The following is a 6,135-nucleotide window of genomic DNA, read 5'->3' on the forward strand; positions in this document are numbered from 1 at the left end:
CCAAAACACGTCAAAAACACCCCAAAAGCGAACCGGATCAGAAGAAAAAACATGATTTAAAGCCCAAAATAACCTTAAACCTACCTGACGTTCTCCTAAATGTACAATCCACTCCCAACCACCAGAAAACCCAGTGGAAACCAACGAAACCCAACGGACACCCCAAAACACGTCAAAAACACCCCAAAAAAGAACTAGGCGTGAAGAAAAGAAAAAAGCACAAACCATGAATTTTCCCCCAAAACCACCCTAAACACACCTGATCTTCTCCAAATCCCACAATCCACTACCATTTACCTTTACAACCAACGAGAACCCAACGAAACCCAATGGAGACCACAAAACAGCACTAAACCAACCCCAAATCAACCCAGAAGAACAAAAAAAAAACAAAATGCCATGATTTCACCCCAAAAAGCCCTAAAATCTACCTGATGTTCTCTAAAACCCACAATCCACTCCTATTTAACATACTGACCAACAAGAACCCAACAAAACCCAACGGAGACCCCAAAACACGTCAAAAACACCCCAAACAAGAACAGGATCACCCCCAAAAAAGGAAGAAAACCCCAAATACCATGAATCCACCCCAAAAGTCCCCCTAAACCTACCTGAAGTTCTCTAAAATGCGCAATTTATGCTTTTCAACAATGATGACCATGGAAAAACCAACAAAACTAAATGGAGACCCCAAAACACGTCAAAAACACCCCAAAAAAGAACGGGATCACCTCAAAAACTGGAAGAAAATCCCCCAAAACCATAGATCCACACCAAAACCACCCTAAACCTACCTGATGTTCTCCAAAACCCAAAATTTACTCTTTTCCACCATGATGACCAGGGAAAACCCAACGAAACCAAATGGAGACCCCAAAAAGCGTCAAAAAAAAAAAAAAAAGAAAAAGAAAAAAGAACGGGATCAGAAGAAAAAACACCAAAAACTATGAATTTCCACCCAAAACCACCTTAAACTCACCTGATCTTTTCCAAACCCCACAATCCACTACCAATTAACTTTACAACCAACGAGAACCCAAAGAAACCTAACGGAGACCCCAAAACACGTCAAAAACGCCCCTAACAAGAAGTGGATCACCCCCAAAAACAGAAGAAAACACCAAATACCATGAATACACCGCAAACGTCCCCCTAAACGTACCCAAAGTTCTCCAAAACCCACAAATTACCCTTTTCCACCATGATGACCACGGAAAACCCAACGAAATCAAACGGAGACCCCAAAACACGTCAAAAACACCCCAAAAGCGAACCGGATCAGAAAAAAAAACGTGATTTAACCCCCCCAAAAAACTGAAACCTACCTGATGTACTCCTAAATGTACAATCCACTCCCAACCACCAGAAAACCCAATTGAAACCCAACAAAACCCAAGGGAGACCCCAAAACACGTTAAAAACACCCCAAAAAAGAACTAGACACGAAGAATAAAAAAAGAAAAAAACATGAATTTCCCCCCAAAACCACCCTAAACTCACCTGATCTTCTCCAAATCCCACAATCCACTACCATTTACCTTTACAACCAACGAGAACCCAACGAAACCCAATGGAGACCCCAAAAAAACTCTAAACCACTCCAAAATCAACCCAGATAAGCAAAAAAAAAAAAACAAAATGCCATGATTTCAACCCAAAAAGCCCTAAAATCTACCTGATGTTCTCTAAAACCCACAATCCACTCCTATTTAAAATACTGACCAACAAGAACCCAACAAAACCCAACGGAGACCTCAAAACACGTCAAAAACACCCCTAACAAGAAGTGGATCACCCCCAAAAACAGAAGAAAACACCAAATACCATGAATACACCGCAAAAGTCCCCTTAAACCTACCCGAAGTTCTCCAAAACCCACAATTTACCCTTTTCCACCATGATGACCACGGAAAACACAGCGAAACCAAATGGAGACCCCAAAAAGCGTCAAAAAAAAAAAAAAAAAAGAAAAAGAAAAAAGAACAGGATCAGAAGAAAAAACAACAAAAACTATGAATTTCCACCCAAAACCACCTTAAACTCACCTGATCTTTTCCAAACCCCACAATCCACTACCACTTAATTTTATAACCAACGAGAACCCAAAGAAACCTAAAGGAGACCCCAAAACACGACAAAAACACACAAAAAAAGAACAGGATCAAGACCAAAAACGAAAGAAAACCACAAAAGCCATAGATCCACCCCAAAGGTCCCCCTAAAACTACCTGATGTTCTCCAAAACCCACAATTTACAATTTTCCACCACGATGACCACTGAAAACACAACAAAACCCAACGGAGACCCCAAAACACGTCAAAAACACCCCTAACAAGAAGTGGACCACCCCCAAAAACGAAAGAAAACCCCAAATACCATGAATACACCCCAAAAGTCCCCCTAAACCTACTTGAAGTTCACCAAAACCCACAATTTACACTTTTCCACCATGATGACCACGGAAAACACAACGAAATCCAAAGGAGACCCCAAAACACGTCAAAAACACCTCTAACAAAAGGTGGATCACCCCAAAAACGAAAGAAAACCCCCAAAACCATAGATGCATTCCAAAACCACCCGAAACCTACCTGATGTTCTCCAAATCCCAAAGGCCACTCCCAACCACCAGAAAACCCATTAGGAACTCAACAAAACGCAACGGAAACCCCAAAACACGTCAAAAACACCCCAAAAGCGAACCGGATCAGAAGAAAAAACATGATTTAACGCCCAAAATAACCTTAAACCTACTTGATGTTCTCCTAAATGTACAATCCACTCCCAACCACCAGAAAACCCAGTGGAAACCCAACAAAACCCAACGGAGACCCCAAAACACGTCAAAAACACCCCAAAAAAGAACTAGGCGTGAAGAAAAAAAAAAGCAAAAAACATGAATTTCCCCCCAAAACCACCCTAAACTCACCTGATCTTCTCCAAATCCCACATTTCACTCCCATTCACCATAATGACGAACAAGAAACAAAATAAACCCAATGGAGACACCAAAACACGTCAAAAACACCCCTAAAAAGAATGGGATCACCCCCCAAAAAAACAGAAGAAAACACCAAATACCATGAATACACCGCAAAAGTCCCCCTAAACCTACCTGAAGTTCTCCAAAACCCACAATTTACCCTTTTCCACAATGATGACCACGGAAAACCCAACGAAATCCAAAAGAGACCCCAAAACACGTCAAAAACACCCCTAACAAAAAGTGGATCACCCCAAAAACGAAAGAAAAACCCCAAAACCATAGGTCAACACCAAAACCACACTAAACATACCTGATGTTCTCCAAAACCCACAATTTACCCTTTTCCACCATGATGACCACGGAAAACACAACGAAACAAAATGGAGACCACAAAACACGTCAAAAACACCCCTAAAAAAAGTGGATCACCCCAAAAACGAAAGAAAACCCCCAAAACCATAGGTCAACACCAAAACCACCCTAAAACTACCTGATGTTCTCCAAAACCCACAATTTACCCTTTTCCACACTGATGACCACGGAAAACAGAACGAAATCCAACGGAGACCCCAAAACACGTCAAAAACACCCCAAAAGCGAACCGGATCAGAAGAAAAAACATGATTTAAAGCCCAAAATAACCTTAAACCTACCTGACGTTCTCCTAAATGTACAATCCACTCCCAACCACCAGAAAACCCAGTGGAAACCAACGAAACCCAACGGACACCCCAAAACACGTCAAAAACACCCCAAAAAAGAACTAGGCGTGAAGAAAAGAAAAAAGCACAAACCATGAATTTTCCCCCAAAACCACCCTAAACACACCTGATCTTCTCCAAATCCCAAAATCCACTACCATTTACCTTTACAACCAACGAGAACCCAACGAAACCCAATGGAGACCACAAAACAGCAATAAACCAACACTAAATCAACCCATAAGAAAAAAAAAAAAAAAAAATGCCATGATTTCACCCCAAAAAGCCCTAAAATCTACCTGATGTTCTCTAAAACCCACAATCCACTCCTATTTAACATACTGACCAACAAGAACCCAACAAAACCCAACGGAGACCCCAAAACACGTCAAAAACACCCCAAACAAGAACAGGATCACCCCCAAAAAAGGAAGAAAACCCCAAATACCATGAATCCACCCCAAAAGTCCCCCTAAACCTACCTGAAGTTCTCTAAAATGCGCAATTTATGCTTTTCAACAATGATGACCATGGAAAAACCAACAAAACTAAATGGAGACCCCAAAACACGTCAAAAACACCCCAAAAAAGAACGGGATCACCTCAAAAACTGGAAGAAAATCCCCCAAAACCATAGATCCACACCAAAACCACCCTAAACCTACCTGATGTTCTCCAAAACCCAAAATTTACTCTTTTCCACCATGATGACCAGGGAAAACCCAACGAAACCAAATGGAGACCCCAAAAAGCGTCAAAAAAAAAAAAAATAAGAAAAAGAAAAAGGAACGGGATCAGAAGAAAAAACACCAAAAACTATGAATTTCCACCCAAAACCACCTTAAACTCACCTGATCTTTTCCAAACCCCACAATCCACTACCAATTAACTTTACAACCAACGAGAACCCAAAGAAACCTAACGGAGACCCCAAAACACGTCAAAAACGCCCCTAACAAGAAGTGGATCACCCCCAAAAACAGAAGAAAACACCAAATACCATGAATACACCGCAAAAGTCCCCCTAAACGTACCCAAAGTTCTCCAAAACCCACAAATTACCCTTTTCCACCATGATGACCACGGAAAACCCAACGAAATCAAACGGAGACCCCAAAACACGTCAAAAACACCCCAAAAGCGAACCGGATCAGAAGAAAAAACGTGATTTAACCCCCCAAAAAAACTGAAACCTACCTGATGTACTCCTAAATGTACAATCCACTCCCAACCACCAGAAAACCCAATTGAAACCCAACAAAACCCAAGGGAGACCCCAAAACACGTTAAAAACACCCCAAAAAAGAACTAGACGCGAAGAAAAAAAAAAGAAAAAAACATGAATTTCCCCCCAAAACCACCCTAAACTCACCTGATCTTCTCCAAATCCCACAATCCACTACCATTTACCTTTACAACCAACGAGAACCCAACGAAACCCAATGGAGACCCCAAAACAACTCTAAACCACTCCAAAATCAACCCAGATAAGCAAAAAAAAAAAAACAAAATGCCATGATTTCAACCCAAAAAGCCCTAAAATCTACCTGATGTTCTCTAAAACCCACAATCCACTCCTATTTAAAATACTGACCAACAAGAACCCAACAAAACCCAACGGAGACCTCAAAACACGTCAAAAACACCCCTAACAAGAAGTGGATCACCCCCAAAAACAGAAGAAAACACCAAATACCATGAATACACCGCAAAAGTCCCCTTAAACCTACCCGAAGTTCTCCAAAACCCACAATTTACCCTTTTCCACCATGATGACCACGGAAAACACAGCGAAACCAAATGGAGACCCCAAAAAGCGTCAAAAAAAAAAAAAAAAAGAAAAAGAAAAAAGAACAGGATCAGAAGAAAAAACAACAAAAACTATGAATTTCCACCCAAAACCACCTTAAACTCACCTGATCTTTTCCAAACCCCACAATCCACTACCACTTAATTTTATAACCAACGAGAACCCAAAGAAACCTAAAGGAGACCCCAAAACACGACAAAAACACACAAAAAAAGAACAGGATCAAGACCAAAAACGAAAGAAAACCACAAAAGCCATAGATCCACCCCAAAGGTCCCCCTAAAACTACCTGATGTTCTCCAAAACCCACAATTTACAATTTTCCACCACGATGACCACTGAAAACACAACAAAACCCAACGGAGACCCCAAAACACGTCAAAAACACCCCTAACAAGAAGTGGACCACCCCCAAAAACGAAAGAAAACCCCAAATACCATGAATACACCCCAAAAGTCCCCCTAAACCTACTTGAAGTTCACCAAAACCCACAATTTAACCTTTTCCACCATGATGACCACGGAAAACACAACGAAATCCAAAGGAGACCCCAAAACATGTCAAAAACACCTCTAACAAAAGGTGGATCACCCCAAAAACGAAAGAAAACCCCCAAAACCATAGATGCATTCC

Source organism: Anas platyrhynchos, chromosome 36, assembly GCF_047663525.1.
Source record: "Anas platyrhynchos isolate ZD024472 breed Pekin duck chromosome 36, IASCAAS_PekinDuck_T2T, whole genome shotgun sequence".
NCBI classification, from domain to species: Eukaryota; Metazoa; Chordata; class Aves; order Anseriformes; family Anatidae; genus Anas; species Anas platyrhynchos.